The sequence below is a fragment of the Oreochromis niloticus genome, linkage group LG6 (assembly GCF_001858045.2).
Source record: "Oreochromis niloticus isolate F11D_XX linkage group LG6, O_niloticus_UMD_NMBU, whole genome shotgun sequence".
Classification (NCBI taxonomy): Eukaryota; Metazoa; Chordata; class Actinopteri; order Cichliformes; family Cichlidae; genus Oreochromis; species Oreochromis niloticus.
In genome coordinates, this window is record NC_031971.2 from 7,800,114 (window position 1) to 7,823,194 (window position 23,081).

Below are 23,081 nucleotides of genomic sequence, written 5' to 3' on the forward strand. Positions count from 1 at the left end.
CATATTTTAAAAGTACATTTTAGAAAACTTCAATAAGCCAATCTATAATATCTATTAAAACAGTATTCATAATCCATTTTATGAATGTGTTTGCTAAACTGTTAATTAGCAAATGTTTCACTCAAGGAGTTAAAGAGTTAGATCATAAGTCTGCATCAACATCTGTTAACAGCACAAACAAATGTGGGCGCGGTGTCCATTCAAGGTCCAAATATCACCACCCACTAATAAACTGGAAACAGCAGAGTTAAAAGAAGATGGAATTTAAAGTTAAATATATTTATGCTTTGGAAAGGCATTTGATAGAAGTGCCTTCTGTTTAAATATCTTATGAACCTTTAAAATATAATGCAACACAATGTGACAGCTCTCCGATGCATTTGTATATAGAGTTAAAGAAAAAAAACACTTTTATCTCCCTAAACTTTATTCAACTATTCTTTATTATCATACTGCAACTTATTTCCCCGGTGTTGCTTTTTGAACTCGATTATAGTCGATTATCAGTTATTATTAATATCAGGCTCTCCTCCACAGCATGTCTTTGTCCTGTCTTCCTCCCCTCACCCTAGTTTTTCCTTCCCACTTGTTCATAGGGTCTCATATGATTGTCGGGGTTTTCTCTGTTTTTGCTGTAATACTGTAGGGTCGTGACCTCACAAATAAAGTGCCTTGAGGCAACTGTTGTTGTGATTTGGCGCTGTATAAATAAAATAGAATTGAACTGAAGTGGATTAAATTGAATTGAAGGGTGTACTATAAAACACGAAAGTGGGTCTTATTTTACCTGGCTAAGTCTCAGAGGTATCTTATGCTGAACACATAACCTGGTTTAGGAGCAGCTTATGTTCTGGCTTTGAGTTTCAAATTGGGTTGGAATTCCACATTTTCACTAATTCTTTTATTTACAGCAAGTCCTAAGGGTAATGGTGGGTCAATACATTTGATCTGCATTTGACCAACATTTGGCAAACATGCAACAAGTCTCAAATGATTGGCAGTGCATACTGTCAATTGTGTTGTCATAGTATACATATTAATTGCGTGATGGAGAAAATGTATAAATACTGATATAAGTCATTCTTTTCTGCTGCTAAGTCTCTTCTACAATGTTGGAATTGTATCTCCAGATTATAAAACCAATCTGTTTATTTACCGCTAAAAATGCAGACTGAATCAATAAAATTCATTTCACTTTGAACAACAAACTAAAGTGACTTTCATGTCTCGTTTATTATGCAGGACAGTAACGTTAATGTGTCAAATTCAAAGTTTCAGAGCTCTAATATCATGTTAGAAATAAACAGCAACATTAGAATAATTAACTCAGTTTAAAATATTTATTTTATCACTCTGTATTCTAAATCAATAGATTCATGATTTTCTGCTGCATTAATTTCCTGTGCATGCTCATTTTTTATGTGGGCGTGCACAGAACCTGAAGCGGAAAGCTGGGCTTAATGAAGAAAGTTGGTAACTGCTATTATCATAGCTGTTTTCTCTGACTGTGGTTTTAGGATTTCTCAAGCCAGCTAAAGAAAGAACAACTGGCTATGTCAAACTTCCTTCGTAATATATCCCTCAGATGTTTCTCTCTTTTCTGCAGTTCAACTTGGACTGTTTGTATTGACTGAATAACCATTTTACATTCTCATCACTGTTCTCTATCTCCTCATTTGAGAAGACAAACTCAGCAAAGGTCCCGCAGTTGTCCTTTTGGATAACAGCAACAACGAAAACCCAGAAGTCTCTTAGCTAACTCCACCAGAACCCATTTAGGGAGTTGGAGGTGTATGTTTTGTCTGCTGTCTCAGATGGTATGATTGCTCTTGAAAACACTCGATTGCTGAAATACCTTGAGAGGTGGTGTGTGTGAAAGAAGTAACAGGGTGTCTGTTGGACTGTGGATAACAGGATATGATCTAAAGCATTGCCTAGGATGAGCCACTCTACCAGTCTGACTTGTTTTCCCTCCTGCTGAGAAAATTATCTTTGTGTCTCCTTTCAGCAGAAAGTTACTTGAGAATAGTAGTGCAGCATTTTGTTGTGTACATCTCTCCAACACAGAGGTTAGCTACAACAGACTGCAAGTGTGTGAATGTTTCAAGGGGGCTCTGTGTGGTGTTATATTGCTCCCATGAGAAACTGCTGGCAGTTCTTTAGGTGAATCCATTGTGGAACAACTTCTACTTTATGGCAGTTTTTTCTCTTCAGATTCATCTCAAGAAAAAACACTTATGGATATACTTTTTTTGTGTGTAACATGCCTACCTACCAGGTTAGAGAATGACCTCCTGCAACAATATAGACTGCAAACATGCACCAGCAGACACACACACGTGCACACATGGTTTATGTTTACTATGACTGTATACAGTAAAGGAAATACTTGATCCTCTGCTGAATTTGTACAAAGAAACCAATGGTCTCTAATTTTTAGGGTAGCTTCATTGTAATTGAGAAATCAAGCAAAAATCCAGGAAAAATACATTATATGCAGGTTATATCACTCAAAGACATGCAAATCAGTTTAGAAGCCTTCATAAGCACACTGTTAAAGGACATCAGTGCTGAGACTGTAGACCTCCACAATGGGCTACAAGACCAACAACAAGAAGCTTAGTGAGAAGGTGACAAATGCTATTTGTAGGTGGAAGCAATATAAAATGACCATCAATAGCCTTCATGCTGGAACTCAATGCAAGATCTTGTCTCAAGGGGTGAGGATGATCATGAGAAAGGTGGTGGATTAGCTCAAAACTACACAAAAGGAGTTTGTTAATGATCTGAAGACAGTCACCAAGAACACCATTGGTAACACATGATGTTGTTATAGACTGACATCTTGCAATGCAAGGTTCCCTTGTTCAATAAGGCACATGTACAGGCCTGTCTTAAGTTCACCAGTAAAAATCTAAATGATTCAGAGAAGATTTGGGAGAAATTGCTGTGGTTGGATGAAACCACCATCTAGCTCGTTTAGCTCTGGCATTAACGACTGTCATGTTTGGAGGAAGAGAAATGTTGAAAATGACCTGAAGAAAACCCCCCAAAGTCAAGCACAGAGGTGGAAACGTTTTTCTTTAGGCTGTTTTTCTTTTCTTGCTCTGGGGTACAGGAAGACCTCATCACATTGAGGAGTCCATGTACCACAAAATCTGAGGACCAGAGCCTCCGTCCCTCAGCCGGAAGAATGAAGGTGTATCATGGATGGGTCTTCCAGCCTGAAAATGACCTAAAACATAATGCCAAGGCGACAAAGAAATGCCTGAAGAAGAAGCACATGAAGGTCATGGAGTAGCTTAGCCAATGTCCACCCCAAATCCTGTAGAAAATCTGTGGAGGGAGCTGAAGCTTTGAGTTGCCAAATGGCAGCCAAGAAACCTAAAGGATTTAGCGAGGCTCTGTAAAGAGGTGAGGACCAAAATCCTGTTGTCTATTTGCAGCATGTCCACTCCTTAAACAACATTCACATCACATCAAAGTACTCATTTTGAGGGGTTTTCAGGTCTGGACTGTTATGTCTCCCTCAAATAACGGCATTCTTTAGGCTGGAGAAACACTTTATTTAACTAACACATGAGACCAGGATCAGGATACTAATCTGTGTACCACTGATTGTTGAAAACTTCTTTCATAGAGTCGGAGGGTAGAAAATAAACATTATTATTGGTATTTTTCATGTAATCTTCAATACTGATGACATTCACACAGTTCCTAAGCTTAACCAAATTTTATTCAGGTGTCCATCAAATTTCTCAACCACTTACCCAGTTCATAGTCACAGTGGATCTGAGCACATCTCATCTGATTTTGGGAAAAGATCAGGTACACCACAGATAGATCACCAGTTCATCACAGGGCTAACACAGAGATGAGTTAGCCATGTGATGAGTGCGAGAGGAGGGGAGAATGTGCTCATTACACACAGAAAGCATCCAGCTGATCAGAAGCTATTAACCAGGAACCTGCATGAAAGCACCAGTGTATCAATGTAACATCATCCTTTTCTCTAAAATCAAGTCACACACCTTAAACAGCAATTTAAAGATGTCGTCACAACTCTTTTCACTCTGAAAGTCTAAATGGGCTTACTTTTGTCCCTCTAGGGATAAAAGTACCCGGTACACATGCACACCCAGACACACACGTCTCACATTCTTGTGACACAAATATCTTTATCAAGGTCAAAACGCGATGACAGTAATTGTTACAGATTACCTGCCAATATAGGCACTACTACAGCAGGTATTACAGTTGTTTTGTCTGGATAATAGGATGGTGTGTGTGTGTGTGTGTGTGTGTGTGTTTGTGTGTGTGTGTGTGTGTGTGTGTGTGTGTGTGTGTGTGTGTATGTGTGGCTCCATTCACCTTCATTCATCTTATGTCTCTTCAAATTGCTGCCATGTTGACTTCACCTACAAGTCCAGTGAAGACAAATGAACTCAGCATTGACTTCCCCTCTGTTTAGTTGATGGATAACCTGACAGATGTCTGATTGATGGCTGATCAATGATTCCAGTATGGACTCATCCACTCCCAGCATCCCACACTGATAAGTGCTGCCCTGAAACAGAACGCCTAAAGGACAAAAAAATTGAGGGACTATGTCCACATTTGGAACAAAAGCAAATAAACACAGGAAACGAAAATATATTTATCTGACATTCAGGTCAAAAATTTGATATACAGTAACTCTGGTAGGAAGTTGGTGGATGTTTTGTTCTGTTCATTAAGTTCATTAAACAAAACAAAAACTGGGTATATTCTTTTGTACTATCTGTAGCTTTAGTATATATAGCTTTGGTTATGGGATATTTTTCCTATAAACCTTCTGCATTTTCCATTCAGCTTGAGTATATGTATTAGAGTTGTAAAAGAACAGTTTAACCATGAATTATTTTAACCAAAGAACTGATAAAGAAGGAAGAAAAAAACTGTACAGGGTTGTATAGAATTAAAACACTGTGATTAGAGAAGTTGGGGTGCTTTCACATTGAATGCATTGATTTGGATATCACGTAATTTACACAAAGATAAGCCTTATTTCACAGAGAACAGTTTAAATATGTTATTAGAAATAATTAGAAATATTTCTGAATGTAATACATGCAACATGTTTTAGAAAAGTTGGAGCAGAGGCATAAAAAATATAAAAACACTTGTTTGATGATTTTTCTCTGGGCCCCAAGTTCATTTAAGACAGCGTCAGGAAAAGTGTAAGACTATTCAGCGGTTTGCTCCCATCTAAAGAGGACAGTGACCATCAGGCTTTTTAACACGGGCAGTTCATAAACTACAGTATGCAAGCCTTGCTCCTAACTATGAACTCTAACATTTTAGCCCTCCCCCAACCTAAAAGTCAGTGCGAATGGATCCTTGGGTCTGTTCATAGACAGTGTAAAACGTGGACGTAGCCACCTTGATGTCCAAATCAATCTTCAACAACTGTTTTGGTCTCAGTAGCAGGCTGTAAATATGCTTTTTAATCATGCAAATTTTGCCATTTTAACACTGGAGTTTATGTGGATTGGACTTCCATCTGGAACCAGACTTAGGTGGCACCTAGACATAATGCAGTATTTGTCACTTCCAGGTTGGCTTAATTTTCTTAACTCCTTCTTTTTTCCTGCCCCTCGAGTTGCCTACATTTTTATCTGATACTTTTGGACTGATATCACTGTATAAACAGAAGAAAGGATCAGATTCTAGGAGGAAAACAAAAGAAGGAAATAGATTTTTTTTTTTTAAAGATGGTCCTCAAAACACTAAACTAAAACTATTTCATATTAGGTCCCTTGTCTTTGAATCAGCACTCTGGGCAGCCAACCCGATGTCACAGCATTGGGTCCATTTTTACACTTTGCAACCAACATCTCAAAGAGCAAATTCTGCATTATTCTTAAAGAACCATTTTTTACTTACCTCACCCGTCTCCCTTATCCCAAATCATGTACAGTTTTTTCCCCTCATGCACCGTGTCACGCTGTTCCCATTACATTGATTCCCACCAGGGAGCTGCTCATTGCTGCAGCAGCCTCACACTGAGAAGTCAGATGGTGCTTGTTTAGGAAAGTAACAAGTCAAAATCACAGACACCCTTCTTCTCACAGCTTCCCAGGATGCCTCCCAGACTGACCACTATCCTTCATGGAACATTGCCATTTTGTAACCACTTTTCCACACGAGCCCTCTCAAGTTTTGAAGCATATATCGACATGCACCCGATGATAAACATTGTGGTGTTTTGCAAAGTGACACAGACCACGATTAAGCTGCCAATTCACATGTGAGCTGAATCTGATATGAGGTTATTTGCTCGTCACCATTTTTTTTTCCATGCAATATCTCCATTATTGTGTCTGTTTTGTTCCTCCATGTAAAGCCTGCCCAGCTGCTTCATTTGGTACTTAGCTCTCTTTGATGTAGACAAATGCACCAATCAGTAACTCGCTCTTCTAATTATCCCAGTCTCTGTTGTGTGGCAGGCAGGGACCTGCCCCTTCTCATGCGGATGACACTGATGGTTGATTCAGCTTATGTTTTTTTGTCTTTTCTGTTTATTGCAGGCTTTCATTGCTGACAACTGGCACATGATCTGAGAACATCAAATTTGAGGTAATTATTCCCATTGTCTTGTGCTCTGCAACATAGACTGTGCATGAAGGTGACACACACCTACACACACTCAAGGACTTGTCCAGCATAAGAGATACATTGCATGGCTTCGGGGGTGACATTGTGCTTCTGTGGTGCACATTAACTGGTACAGAGAGAAGTTTATTCATATGGGTAAAGTGACCATCCTGCTTGCTTGCAGGTCATGTCACTACATAGCCACAGTGTTTATCTCTGTCAGCATGCCCTTCACCAAAACCACAGGGCTGCTGCTTGCTCTGACGGTGGTCATTCTGTCTGTCTGATGATATTATTAATGTGCTTACAGGCAGTGCAGGTTTCCAACATTTTTCATATTTGAACACGTTTCCTCACTCCTCGTTCATGTAAATTCCGTTTCTGTTGGATAGTTTTGTTTACGCACAGTACCAGTTTAAGGCAGAGGAATAAACTCATCACACCTGCAATGACTTCACAAGTGAAAAGGATTGAAAAGGATTTTAACTTACTGACTTTGTTTTCATTAGTCATTTTTAATTTAAAATATTTACATTTTCATATTTTATTGTATTTAATTTGAAAGGGGAAAAACACTAATCTTCTTTAGAAAAAGGTCATTTTCTAAGAAAATGGTTTTTGAATATTTATCCAACTAAAACTGTGAAAACATGGCAACTTAAAAATAAAGAACTAATCACCCTCAGTTCCTTCTACAGTGTCCAGTATGACATTGCTAAGTCTTGGATTTTATGTGTAGAACCTAACATTATACATTTACTGTGGGTGTGGCCAGCTCATTCTTCCTTAGCGGTATTCTCTTGTCTATAATGTAAACTGTAATATTAATGTCAACTGGCAGCACGTGTTTTACTTTATTTTATTTTAAAGCTCTGACTTGCCCTCAACTGAATCCCTAAATAACTGTCTATGTTGTGCAAATGTCACAGATTCTGCACGCTTCACTGATGCCAGACCTCAGTCAGTGCTGAAAACAAACACAATTCTTTTCTGCAGCTTCTAGGTTGGAGTGTGATAAGTGAGTCTCCTCACTTATAACAAGATCAATCTGCAACATTAGGACGTTGCATTCTTTAATTACGAGATTAGCATTCAGGAACCTTGCACTGCTTGAGCTTCCTGCAATATAAACAGTATTTATGCCCTTTCAGTACACTTGTGGGACACATTTAAACAATTATGGGATATTTATTTCAATTGTAGGATATCTACAAAACATACACTTCACTGTTTGCATGCATGTATAAAGGAGGGGGGTGCACATGCTGTTTTTTATTTTCTAAAAGCTGATTTTAAGAGACTAAATCAAATCACATATGCAGTTAAGTTCTCAGTAGCTACAACCAAGTATGACTCTAACTCCAAAAAATATTGTTTCAGAATTGAAAAAATGTTGAAATTTTTGAAACACTGTCACTATCATAATATAATGCAATATTACCACATTTTGAATTTCATTTTTTAAGCTCGTAAAAGGTGAGCAGTGGTTCATCAGTTTGCAAAAAACTGAGGAATCTCTTTCTGAATAAAGTTTGTCAACATAAGAATTGGGAAGACTTTTATATAATTTCATCATCTTCAGTACAAAATATCATCAAAATATTCTGAGAATCTGGAGAAATCTCTGTGCGAAAGGGACAGAAATTAATATTGGATGCTTCTTGTCTTCGAGTCCCTGTGCAACGCTGCATTAAAACAGGTCATGGAAATCACAAAGCCACATGTGAACAGAAATGCCTCCATCTTCTCTGGACCAAAGTTCATTTGAAATGAACTGAAGCAAAGGCAAAAACCGTTGTATACAAAAACATTTATCTCATACCACCTCCCATCGAGTGTAAAACAAATACGGAGGCAGGAAAAGTAATTTTTCAACCCGCAGCCATCAAGCCTGCTTGCTCAGAAACCATAGACACCACACTTAAACATCCTGTGTACTGTACCTCACGTTCTAAACATGAGTCCTTTATGTCTGAAACAGACTCCACAAGGTTTGCAGAAGTGCTTTGCTGACACTATGGTAACCCTAAGACGCTTAACCTGGGAAACCAAGCAAACTGGCCTGAAGGGGGTGTTATGCTATTTTATGACAACTGGGCATCCATTGCCATAAAATATGAAAAAATGAGTGCCTACTTGGTAACTGATGAATCTGGTGTGAATATGTATTAGAACGCATACAGTATTGTGATGGATAATTGACTGGGTCAGAACATGTTCAAAATCGCAGGTCTTGTTTGGTGTTATGTGGTATTTAATAACTAGTGAACTTGTTCCTCAGACATTATCCACTAATGGATATTAAATATTTAGATATTGAGTTAATGGTACAATATCAGAGCAAATACCCAGTGGTTTCTTTCAGATTTGGTACAGTACAAAGCAGTGAAAGCAGTGGACTGAATGACACCTACACAATCATAGACAAAGAAAAAAGGTTCATGGATATGACAGCCGCTAAAGCAGAGAAAAGTTCTTGCAGAGAAACTGAGTTCAAAAGACAAGGCATAAAAGGACAAAATATTTGACTGACAAGTGATCCTTGGGGAGTTAGGCACAATGCTGCCAAAGTGAAAGAAGCAGGAATCACACAGATTCCCACTTTAAATGTCAAAAGCTGCTATGCAAATAGGTGTAATGACCCTCTGCCCTGCCAGTAATAGATGTGCAGCATTTTGGAATGAGTTGCTTTATACACTGATCTCTGTACGTTTCTTTCCATTTGAAGCAATGACAGCGTCTGTCATGAGGGGTGGCACGTCTTCTGTCGTGTCACATTTCCCACTGACAGATACGTGGAGATTTCCCCAGTGTGTCACTTGCAGTAGGAGGAAAGTACCATTGATCCATGGTGAATGGTGTACAATGCACTAATTAGGGCAGGCTTGAAACAACAGTCACACTAAAAAGGACAGTGATCAGATGTTATAAAATTAAAACATTATCTGAGAGCAGTGGTTCCCAAATAGTATGAAGAAGCATGCTGGTGTAGATTTAGTTTCAACCCTGCATGATAATTCACTAAAAAGTTATGAATACATTTTATATATATGTCCACATTTCCCAATACAGAGGTGAGTTCTATGCCTTTAAAACAACCTTAAAAAAATCTGTCTTCAGTCTGTTTGCTCAACTGCCACATGGAGTAAATTGCCCATCCATCCATCTTCTTCTTCTTATCCGGGGCCGGGGCGCGGGGGCAGCAGCCTAAGCAGAGAAGCCCAGACCTCCCTCTCCCCGGCCACCTCCTCCAGCTTGTCTTGGGGAACACCAAGGCATTCCCAGGCCAGCCGAGAGATATAATCTCTCCAGTGTGTCCTGGGTCTGCCCATCAAGTCCCCATGCCATGGAGTAAATTACTAGAGCATGATTCAGGCCACTAAAAACTGTGAGACACTCTCACAAAACCTACCTGTTTTGCTGGCCCTTATCCACACACATCATCTGTCAGGGGAAGTTGGCTAATGCCATCCTAGTACCAAGCAAGTTGAAGAGGCACTTGGAAACCAAACATCCCTTCTGAGAGACACTTCAAAAGAGCCTGGATCTGAACCAGAAGCAACAAGCCTGCTTGTCGGATGGCGTGAAGATGTCTGATAAGGCGATGAGGCGAGTTATATGTTGGTAAGGTTTATTGCAAAGCAGAAGGAAACTCAAATAGTGGCTCTTTAAAAAAATTGCAGTTGCAGTGCTAGGTTATCTGACAGTACAATCAACATACGCAATCCGAAAGCATGACATGTTAGACACAGGCACAGAGGTTATTCTGTACAAATATGAAAAGAGGTGTGCCTTTAAGTTTTGATCTACCTTTCAACGTGCCTCGGGTACTTAATGTTTCAAAACCATTGTTCGTGAACAAAAGGGTTAGGAAATACAGTGGTTTTGATGCTGCCATTCTTCTTATATCTTTGCATTTATACTATTAAATGATAGTGAAAATGGTGTTAAAATGATTCATTGCCATTTGGCTTCTGCTCACAGTTCGATCTGGTTTTAATATACATATTATTTCAAAAGAGCTGTCTGAGTTGGCAACAAACATGGTACATCCCAGGGCAGGCAGGACTTTTGTTTCTACCAAGTCCTGCTCATTCTTGCTAATAGCAGTTAGGCTTTCAAAAAGTTTTCATGCCTCAGCTGTAAAAGGATGAAGGGGTATTGGCTTTCCGCCAACACCAGGTGGTGGGTGGGCAGTCGAATGGGCAGCATGGAAACCGAAGTTTGTGAATGAATTACTTGGTAACTTGAAAATGGAGAGATGTAGGATGTAGGAATTGATACAGCAGGTTTTTCTACTAAAAAAGACAAGTTCGGATCTCAGTGACCTCGACCTGTCAAGTTTTCTGAAAGTCTTCTTAAAGTGAACTCAAGAACGAGTCGATAAGGATTGATTTAGGTGCATCTAGTAAAAATCTCAGACAAGTGAATCTTAATGACCCTGAACTCATAGGTAAGCGTACTGTTAGGCTGAGATGTAGCACTGGGGGTTTCCATTATTTTTTTGAGTCGTTCACTAATGAGCTATCAGTCATTTTAAGTGTGTGTGTGTGTACGTGCTTTTGTGTGATGGATATCTTTTAAAAAGTGGTTACAAGTAAACATATAAAAAGGACTGCAAGATATTCATGTGCATGTGTGTGTGGGTGGATATGTCTAACACATGTTTTGAAACTTCTAAAGAGAAAAAACACTAAATCTGTTAACTCAGTAATCAGGTGAGTACATTGCATCACATAATAAAAAACACATGCACATTTATGCACTTTTAATTTAGAGGTATGAGAAGTCAGCAGTTTTTTGGTTAATTACAGAAATAGAGATAGAGAGGATGAAGAACTGAAAAAAAAAAATGGGAATGTGAATTTTAAAGGACAGCGAAAGAGAGACAGAAAGACCGATAGAGGGAGGACTATTTGCTAGTCGTGCAGCCATCATCCTGCCAAGGCAACTCGGAAAATTGCTTTGTCTATATTTAGCAACAAAAGACAGCAAGGGTCTGATGCACACACACGTACACACACGTTCCTTGGCGGGGCTGTGATTTGCAGTTGACCGATGATCAAAACAGCATGGTCAGCTGTATCTTTTCACACACGCACACACACACCCACACACACACAGTGGCTGGTAGTTGATAGTTTGGTCTGAAGTGGATCGTGCTCATTAGGTGGGGTTGCAGATTGGGTTCTATTTATAGCCGAGAGCAGGCAGCAGGCTCAGCAGTAGCAGCAGCAGCATGGAGGTGTTTGAAGTAGCACAGGCCTCCAGTGGGCCATCCTAACGAGATGCATCCGGAGCCGATCGCTCTCAGAGCTGCAGGAGTTCAACTCTGAAAGTTAGCCTGGCGTGGCTTAGTATGATCCAGGTCAGTTAAATATAGCACTTTTATTTGACAGGATTTACTTTGTATTATATGATGAAAGAAAAGCTATTTCTAACAGCTGGCTCTGGCACAATGAATGTAAAATGTCCTGTTGCTATGAGACACAGGTCACTCTATCTTTTCCTAAAAAATCAACAACAAAAAAACTGACTTTTTTCCAGTTGTTTCCGTTTGAGTATGTGTTCAAGGGTAGTTGTGCCAGAAAAGCCACAATTTCTACTTTTTGAAACTATGTTTCTGATGTTTTTTTCCACACTTGCACAGATGGTGTTATGTCTGTGGTGTTGTGGTGTTATGTCTCATAGATGACTGTTTTTAATTATAGGTTCATGATTAAGAACAGAACAAACAGAAAAGATGATGGGCAACTAGAACAACTTCGCCATCCTTCTGAATGCAAATCTAGTCAACCATATAAGAATCGGGTTTTTATATTGCTCTTTTAACTTTACCCGCTTTATACAACATGTGTCATTCACATTAGCACCTTTTTTTTCTTAAGTGCTTGCTATCTAATAATAATGATAATAATGTATACTTTATTGGTCCGTGTGGGGAAATTCCTCTCTGCATTTAACCCATCCACTCAGTGAAGCACTGACACTCTGATAGTTGCGTCAGAGACTAACTTGGGGTTAACATCTTGCCCAAGGATATTTGGCATACAGACTGTAGCAACCAGGAAATGAACCACTAACCTTCCTGTTAGCAGATATCTCCTGAATTCTAGCTCCTGAGCTAAAGCTACTTCATAATGGTGGCTGTGCTTTTGTGATATATGTGATTCAGCTGGACTGATAATTTAATGCAAACTGTCCAGCTCACCCACTCTATTGAGCGCCAAACCAGAATCAACAGATGGCCTTGATAAGATCTCTCTGAATAATAGGATGTCTTCAGGTGGTTGTAATAACCATAAAGATCCAGATTTGCTAAACAGAGTAACAGTTCAAGGTGGTCACCAAGAAAAACAAAATTCCCTTTCACTGTGTTTAAATTAAAATTCATTATTGACAAATGCACAAAGATGTGACCAGGAAGCAGATGCAAGCTCTTTTCAAAAAAATGGCTGTGAGCAGCATCGGGTTGGCTATGCAGTTCAGCTCAGTTGCCATGGCAATGTTTTTCGAGGTTTGAGGTCCGAAGACCATCTCTGTCAGTTTTTCCGAAGGTTAGATACTGTAGTAGTTACTTAAGCCTTTAAATAGAATCTTACATGGTGGTCACTTCTATTAGGTTGGTATTTGTCTGACATTATTATAAAGATACAATTTTTTTTTCCAAAGACAAAGCGTCAGCGCTAAATAGGCAAAGTTCTTCTTTATTGCTGTTCAATAAGCATTCAATGCACTTCTCTAAATAGCAGTTCTTTTAATGGTCATTTGGAAATGTAAAAGTCAGTGTGTTTTGTAAAATGAACAATGTCTAGCTCAGAATGATATTTATGTGTTGATAAAACACTGAAACTTTGATGATATTTGTCATATTCTTTGTTTTTTCTGCGTACTGGCTGACAGGAATGTTGCTGGTTTTGGTTATAAGTAAAAGTACTAAAAAGATTCAAAAATCAATTTGCCATCCTCATTTTGTCCCAGAGGAAAAGTCAAAGGATCACAAGAGTCAGCAGGTCTCCTATCCATCCATGTTTTTCTATATTTCAGTCTGAAACAAAGTAGCTGACCAATCAGCGAACGCTGCCATCTCCCACAGCCGCGCCACCTTTCTCTATCCTAACAACTCTTTCAGGTAGTGCAGCTGGATCCAATTATAGCGATCCCTAACAAGCACCTTCAGCAGCTCCCAGTTACATTTAGGGTCTTGGTTGGTGGGTCTAATGTGGCCTTAACCAAATGTAACAACTTCAGTAAAAACCAATGTGACCTTAAAAATTGTTTAAATCTATGAATCAGAGTGCATTATTAATTTAGAAAAGTCCTTTTGGAAATGTTTGAGCATTTCTCAGACAGTAAGAATAGTTTTGACTGATCTTGATTTTTCATGTTTTGTTTTGTTAAAAAGTCATATTTTATGATTTACAAACTAATTGGCATGGTGATTTTTTTTTCTTTTTTTTAAGCACAAGAACTGGAAATGACAGTGTGTCGTGTCCATGAATCACTTGCACCAAGCATTTGCAAAGTACTTCAGCTTGAGTGTACTTATTTTTTTGACCTATCAGGAGGTCTATCAGTGCTTGGCAAGAATCCATTGTACATTCAATGAGCTCTGTTAGTCTGCGTAATGCCCTGAAAGGAAAAAAGAAAAGAAAAGGCTTTTGTCTCAGTTATATTATTTGGAGACTGGAGGTATCTTGACATCAGTTGGCGCACAGACAGTTGTGGTCTTATTCATAATTACCCTACAGTTTTTTTTGTTTCTACATTCGTATTACTCTTATTGTTCAAACACTTAGTCGTCTTTTGTTCCCCACTTACATATGTGGGACTCATGTATCACCACTCTCTTAATTCTCTCTTGACCTTGTCGGAATAAACACAATGCATCTACAGTACAGTACAAACACTGGATCTGATACAAAGGTAGGAACCAGATAAGACTGCACATTTTACAAGGTATTAACATTTTCTGCCATCTCCTTCTACCAACCCTCTCCTCTACAGGAGCTGTTAATCCGAGTTCTCCCTCTAGGGCTGATAAGAAATAGAAATAGGAGAAGGCTATGAAGCCATATAATACATCTTGCGCTGCGATCATATAGAACAAGTGGATGAGATTAAGGAGCCTTCATGAAATCCTCAGATGTAAAGAAACAAAAAAGGCTTAAAAAGTTTTAAAGATGCATCTTATAGACATGAAATATTCCACACTTGGCAGGTAATTAATAAATCAGACAGAAGCAACTGTGTCGTGTATATCTTCTTATCCTTATATCCAACCTGCTGTCTCATAGCTTCGGAGGGTTAAAAAAGAGCAACAAATCCGATTAAATCTGTTATTTTAAATACATTCTGGTGTTTTAATTTCTGCTTTGTTTTGTCAGTTTATGTTGGCTCAGCTTCTGCATTACAAGGAAGAGACGACCGCAAGGTGCAGCTGAAAATCCTTGAAAAGGCAAATTCAGGCTTGAATTCAGAAGAAATTTGTGCTTTGCCCATTTGATCCCAGCTGAGATGCATTGAAGCTCTTAATGAGTTATTTTCTGTAAGTACTTTTATGAATTAACAGCTTTAACTCTGAGTGATATGACAATGTAGTGTTCCTCCAATTTCCTGGATTTTTTAAAAATAGGATAGAAGTAGCTCTTAAATCTTGAAGCAGATCTGAAAGTAATACTGAGGAGGAAAGAGAAGTATACATCAGAAAGCCATACTCTGCCTTTGCATCTGAAAAGACACTGACGAGATAGTGCCATTTCATTCAGTCAAAAGGAAATGCCCCTGTAGATGTCATTTCCAGTTGACTGAATGAAATTACACTATCTCGTCAGTGTTAATCTTTATAAAAGAAAAGCTGCTGAAATCAGAAAGATACTAAATCAAGTATGTGATCCTTATTCGCTTTTTTCCCTTAGTCCTTCCTTCTGTCCCGGGTATTCTATCATTATTTCTGCAATGCTGCCTGCAGACACACACGCCCTACTTTGGTACAAATCGTATTCCTGTTCTAGAAACAGTCGCCATGAGCGACATGGGCTAGAGGAGAGGAAGCATTGCTTGGCAGTTGCCTTAAAGAACCGTGTTTTGACACGGTCAGGTGGGAGATGTATTCGGTGTCACTAGTATTGCTGGGAGGATTTGGGGTGTTTTACTGTGTAAACATGCCTCAGTTTTCCCACTAATGCTTTGGAAATTTGAGCCCTGCAGTTTGGTTTTTTATATGAGTTTATGTTATTTTAAAAGAAATGTAAATTCGAACTTCTGATTGGATTATAACATGTGATACAATACAGGATTACTACATTTAATCATATTGATGACAGATCTTGAATTATAGCTATATAACTTCACTATGTTTCAGATTCTGAGAACATATAAATAGCTATAAGAGCAAAATTATTTGATATATCAAAATATTAATTGATGACCATATTCAATTCAGACACACTAAAAGTACACATTGCTGTTCTGAACCCAAGTTTGCTTTCAGAACTGCCTTTAGTAGCAGTAGCTCAGGAGGTAGTGCCGCTTATCTAGTAATTGAAAGGTTGGTGGTTCAATCCCTGGCTGTTCCAGTCTGCATGCCTCAGTATCACTGAGAAGAACAGTGAACCTCACGTTGCTCCCCAATGTGTACACTGGAGTGTGACTGGTAGGAAAAAAAGTGCCTGAGTGAAAGAGGCATTGTCAGGTAGGAAAGCACTGGATAAGAACCAGTCCATTGACCTTTAATTACTTGTTGTATAGATTCAAAAGCTGGAAACATTCCTTAGAAAACTTGGTCCATTTTGACATGATAGGCACGACACATCCCAAAGGTCCTGTTAGATGGACATGTGATGGTTCTGAAGGCCATTTGAGCACAGTGGACCAACATCTCTGAAGAGGGTTTCACCTCTGTGAATTTATGCTACGAATAATTGAGGTACTTGTCAGGGCAAAGACATAAACGAACATGGCACTACTAATGTCATCACATGTTGCCCATATACCTGATAAATATCACGTGGACCAAAATGTTGTAACTAAATAAATATTGCGACAGTGTGAGGGAGTTGTATATGATTGCCTTTATAAAGCTTTGTCCTCTGACACACCTGTCACTCATTTGGTCAAATCATCACATGTTCTAATAAATATTAGAGATATTTTATGAATTGATGCATATTTTTGTAGTTGTTGCTCAAAATATGCAAGTGTGTTCAAAACAATGGAGACATGAGAAAAGGTAAAGCAAATTTATGCTAATTGTGGAAGTGTTGCTAATAATTCCCATTCTGCTTTGGACCTTTGAAGTGAGAAGTAACTTTTACATGTTCAAAGAGTTTTGAACACTTTTCTTTGGTAAGAGAAGTTCAACAGGAGGGTGGACATAATGGAAGAAAGCAAGCAGCTTCTGAGATTGACTGAAAAAAGGAGCTTTAAAAAAAGAACGTGGAAAAAAAGGCCAAGAGGGAGAAGAAGGCATCAGCCAGAAATGTCAGTTGCCATTGTGTAAAATACCAAGAGAGGAAAAAAAGAGGGATGGGTAAAGGGAAGGGGGTGAGGGCTGAAAGAAAAGAGAAAGAGAGGCTGTTAGGCAAGCAATTAAAGTGAAAGGAGTGTTCGATGGGGTGAAAAGAAACTGACAATGATAGGATGATGAAAAAGTACAGAGAGAAGAGGATGGATAGAGAAAGGAGTAGAAAGAGCAAGGCAAGAGCCGGAAAAGATGTGAAGGCAGATGGGTAGCATAAAGAAAGAAAGGAGGCGTAGCAAAAAGTCAGGGAGAAACAGATTAAAATGTCAGAAAGTAGAGGGCACTTCTCGTAAACCCAAAAATCCAAAACTCAGTTCAAATATGAGAAGGAAAAGGTTCGGATGAGCAGAATGAAGAAGCAGGCATGAAGGGAAAAACACAAAAGTGAGGAAACTTGCAGTTCTGTTTACAGTTAGCATTTATGGCACATGGAGCCTCGGGACTATTATGGACACATTATGGAAAAAGATGCTCCTCATCTGGAAAAATTGGGTAATTTGAGAGCAGGTTTTTTTTCAGTCTATTCATTGTTTCCAAATTCCAAAGTCTTAAGAATAATGTGTTCAAATAAAGTTTAGAACAGATTTGACAGGCTTTCAAAACAGCTTTAGCAAATCATGTAAAGACTATGAATAACTGAAAAAACAGCATTGTGGTTCATCCACCCTGCAAGAAATAGAAATACTGCGATATTACATCTGAAAGATGTTAAATAAAATGTAAAAAAGAACATATGCAAATGCACCGTGATCTGCTTCTCACCCCCTCTTTATTAAAACAGTTTCCTCTTTTCCACATGGATGGTTGAAATTTAAAGTCCAAAATTTACATCTTTTTTTGTAAATTGGATAACATCACATTCACAAATATAAAATTACATATATTTTGATGTTTATGTTGTCATAACTCCTGCATGCCTCCATCTAACATGTGTACATTTACCTGTGTTAGTATTTCACTTCCTGGCTCAAACTTTCAGTTCTAAAAGTGACAGCTTGTGAAACAAAGCCATCGTTAAAAGCAAAGTTCAGATGTTATATACAGGGCTGCTTTAAAAGCTGACACATCATCAGGTTTCTGCTGACACAGCAGTTGGTGACAGACTACAACAACAACAGCCTACCACTGACTTTTTCTCAATGATTAACTATACTGCTTTACACACTCCATAATATGTCACAGATCTAAAATACTTCCTTCCTTTATGGTGACTTTAACCTCTCAATATTAGTTTTAAAAAGTACTACAGACAGCTAGTGTGATTGCATGAGGCAACGGACTAGATTTCCTGCCTCATGATTTTACCAAAGACCAAAGCCCATCTTTGTACTCCAGCGTTCAAAGATGCTCTACTAAAAACTGGATGTAAACATGGCTGTACCACTTGGATCTAATTTATCCTAAGAATAAATTTGAAGCTTGAGTGAATTAATTATTGGAACAGAAAAGTCTGTTATAAAATCTAACTCCATCAAATGTCTGGAGCTATTCTCCAGGCAAACATTATGCTGTTGGTGGCAGATCTGCTGGTTCTGGTGTTCTCCAATCAAGCTGCATGCTGCACAGAGCTCATCTGTGAGCAAAAAAAGCAGCGCGAACACCCGGGAAGGTGGACAGACGACTCAATATAGATCTTTCTCATTGAACTTACACATAAGCTTCTCTAGGAAATAACTGTTAAATTCTCCTGCGTTATGTCTTGTTATAGGTTTCTTTGTTTCCCCGCTCCATCTGTCTTTTCTTCCTCTCCCTCCCACTCACTTTCTCAAGGGCAGCCAACAAACCCGGGTAGACACGTGTAGTTTAAGCTGCTACAGGTTTTGGCTGCCATGTTGTCTGTGCAGGGGTATCCCAGATGGTGCACACTCAAATTTAAGGAAAAACATGTTACACTCCAAAGCTTTTCACACTTCTACCACTTTGATAAAGGTGAGACAGAGAAGTTGAAAAGTGACTGAGGTGGGAAATAACTGCTACAAAGCTGCGTTGTGGGCAGTCGCAGACAAATGTAACAACATAACTGAACTCAGGAGTGTCCATTTTCACATGTTGTTGTTACTGGGTGAAACCCTTGTTTCTCCAAAATGTCATATGTTCAGAAAATATCCCCAGAGACCAAAATGACTGTTGAAAACAACAATTCTCAGGGGATTTGAAAGGTTGTTTCATAAGTTATCATAGTTTTTTACCACACAGGAGAGCTAAAGTGTGTTCTCTTTGTCATATCCAACACAAGAAAGTAAGTATATAAATAAGATATATACAATATACTTTGCTTATACAAGATTCAAAGAATTGTTCAATTCACTACACTTACAGGACATATTGGAAAGGATTAAGACACGATAAAAGGACACTCCAGGGAATATATAGAAATCAAACCTATATACCAGGGGTGGGGAACTCCAGGCCTCAAGGGTCGGTGTCCTGCAGGTTTTAGATATCACCCTGGGTCAACACAACTGAATCAAACGATTAGTTTATTATCAGTCTCTGGAGACGTTCAAGACATGGTGCAGCATTGAAATTAAAAGATTTATCCCAGCTGTGACAAATTCTCAAAGTAAGCTTCAGTAAGAGGTTGCAAAATGTAAGTCTTAAAACCGATAACCTTCTAGTTGTAGCACTGCTGACATTGTGACATGAACAGAAAAATGTCCTCATGTGATGACTCACACAATTATTTCAATATTTTTACATAACTTCCATTGAAATGAAACACAAAGGTTTTCTTGTGTTTCATTTCACCCCAACAGCATATTTATATTTCAAAATATTTATGTGCTGCATTTTGCAAACTATGTTTAAAAAAAAGAAAAAAGAATTAACCTGATCTGAAATTTTAGGACACCTTAAAAATCTGCAAGTTGCAAAGATGATTGTAGTAGTAGAATATTAACTGAGAAATGTTTCCATACTACAGCTTCCATGCTTGGGTGGTTGTAGCTCAGGAGCTCGAGTAGCTCATCTGCAAAAAGAAGGCTGGTGGTTCATTTGCTAGCTGGATAGCAGAGCAAGACACTGAACCCCAAGTTGCTCTCTGTTGGAGAGTCAATGTTAGTGCTATTTATCATAACTGCCCATTTATCATAACTGCCCATATTGTGTTGGTTTTGTGACCATGTTTACTCCCAACAGTGTCAAGCACTCGACTTTATGGTCAAAAATGAAGGCATGTGTTCATTTCTCTGAATGTTAATGAGCATCATATAATGCCCCACGAGGATTTAAAGACAACCGTAACATTGTAAAAAGTCACCTGTCGTAAGAAGTCCACAGCTCCCTTTTGCCAAACTTCCCTCCTAAATACATATTTGATCAGAGAGCTGCACTAGATTTACCCACTTCTTTCTCCCATCAGTTTGTTAGAGAGCTTGTTAATGACTGAGGCACTCATTAGCAGACACTTGTGCTCTGTATACAGGACAAGAGTGCTGCGCTTTCAAAGAGCCAAATCATTTATTTTACCCTCATTAAACCAAAACCCGTCATCTCAAATCTGATTATCCACCCGTCCCTGCTGACTATTAGGAAATAAGGAAATCAGGTCTGGTAATAAAATTAAACTAGAGATTTCAGAATTAGTTTTTTTTGTAGTATTCCTTTACCGTTAAGCTGTCAACAGAAATGAGACGCCTTCTGAGCTGTATGATGTTGCCTGAAGTGTAGCTGTAAAAAGTAAGGGTTTCAAAAAAGAAAAAGCCTGACACATTAATAACTCCACGGAGAATATTTCAAAACACACTTGTCTCAGTACTCATGGTTTTGATTTGTAGGAGGAGGTTTTCAATGCCCAAAACTTACTCATTGCAACCTCTGACACACATCAGCTGACAAGCTTATTCAAAGTTTTCAACGGCTCACTGCAGGTGAGAGATTGGAAACCTCAAACTGGAGCACTCGCAGAGGAAAGCAATATCCTGAATAAGATCTCCTCCACCTTTCTCTCACTCTTCTAGACAAGTTTTTTATGAAACCCGTGCGAGCTTTCTTTGGCATCTGTTGGCTGACTTCTGAGCATTGCATTGTAATTCCTCACAGTGCTCTTCAATTTTGAGTCCTCAGCAACTTACTGTAGGTGGTTTATTTTTCCTATTTCTTGCAATTTTTTGACTATATATACACTAATTTGAATGTGCGCAGGCAGTTCTCAAGTTTTAAATATATGAAGGTCTGACTCCACCATGTCTGACATCTCAAAAATAGGTGTGTCAGTTATTTGGATGGGGCTATGCATGGGGCTATGCAGGTTAGGTCAGGCAATATTTAATTCCAGATAGCTAGAAGACAATTAAGTCCAGTTCACGATCTCATTTTCTCCAGGTACAAAACTGGAAGTACAACTGAAGGAACAACAAGAATAGATACAGAAGTTGAAGTAAAGAACCAGCATGTGTGAATGCCTGAAATATGCCTAAAAACAAGATGCCTCTGGATTGTCTAAATGTTCTTTTGCTAAAGCGAATTCATATTTTAGCTCCAGCCTCTCATTTTGTCTGTCATTCTTTCTCAAGCCCGCCTCCTTAACTCGGTCATTGGTTTTTACACGCGATCATTCAAAGGGATACAGCTCCTGCTCTTCAAGAAGGGTTGGTCTGCGTGGGGCCAATAAGCATGCTTAAATGTGAACTGATATTTTCAATATGAAAATGTTGCTTGGTTTGAACTAACACATAGAGGATATGTGTATGAGTATGTAGGCAATTTATTGTGTGCAAATTAAAGTCCTCTTGCAGGCAAGTGCTTGAAGGGTGGCCGAACAGATGAATGTGTGGGTGACTGATGAATTGTAAATATGATAAATGACAGAGATGAATGGAGATTTAATAGGGCACTGAGATGGATGAATAAACAGATGTTCAGCTCACTGCAGGGACAAAAGATAAATGGCTAAAGAGGTGGGCACGTAGATGGATGCATGACGGTGCCGAGACAGATACACATGGTGTTGTTAGAAAGTTTGTTTGGGGAAATTTCTGTGAGATCAGAATTGTGTGTGTGTGTCAAAAAACTTATGATGCAAAAAGGTGGGTTTTCCAGTAGCTGAGAAACACATGGAGGAGAGATCAAAGTGTGAAGAAAGATAAAAAGGAAGGGCCAAGTTCAGAATGAGATGGAGAAGGAGACTTTTTAAGAGCAAAAATTTTATCTGCTGCTCATTTATTTCTGCTCGGTTTTACCTTCACTGCCAGTTGTTGCTAGATTAATAAAAACAACTTTTAAAAAAAAGTAAAACCCATGAAAGGATATTCAAGAAAGAAGAAAATCCATGAATAAATAACTGAAAATGGCAACAAAATGATTGACCTTATGACTAACATCTTAGTTAAGCTCAGAGTACACGGTGGTAAAGTGAATGAATGACAATGAAATGAAAAAGATCCACATATTATCTATCAGAACCTTTAAATGCAACAACATTTCTACAGCATGATGGTACGTTAGAACTTTTTACACTCTACAGTATGTTTGTAAAGAATGATGTCTTCCAGTCTTAGTGAAGTCTCAAAAACAATAAACACAAAGCAATAATTTTGAGTAAAATGCAACTGAAACACAAAAAAATTCATTGTATTCAAATAATGAATACATTTTTCCCAACTGGTAAAGTTTTCTAAATGAGTCATTTAGGAAAGTCTGCTTGGTATAAACTGAATGTATACCAGTGATGCTAATTTGATTTGACCAGATTCCATTAAATGTAACATTTAAGATTATGGAACAAAATCACACGGGGAAATTTACACATAGTTAAAAAAAATTACACATTCACACCAAACAGATCAATCGACCACAGTGTGCTGCTCATGCTGAATGTAAACACAGAACTCCAGATTGATTTTGCTAACTGAAATTCCAATAAAGCTTATGAAAACAATGCAGTACAACTATATCTGCAACAGCACTGAAGGAAAGCAAGAGA

The 23,081-nt window shown here is 38.5% G+C and overlaps 1 protein-coding gene across 7 annotated transcripts in view; it reads left to right on the top strand.

Annotated features, from left to right (window-relative positions):
- LOC100709376 (protein phosphatase 1 regulatory subunit 29) overlaps nt 1–23,081 on the top strand; it is a 284,542-nt gene that overhangs the window by 211,669 nt on the left and 49,792 nt on the right. For all 7 annotated transcript variants that reach the window (XM_019360318.2, XM_025907996.1, XM_025907997.1 and 4 more), the window contains one exon: nt 6,570–6,618. The gene's annotated coding sequence lies outside the window, so the exon portion shown is untranslated. The remainder of the gene's footprint in view (nt 1–6,569; nt 6,619–23,081) is intronic.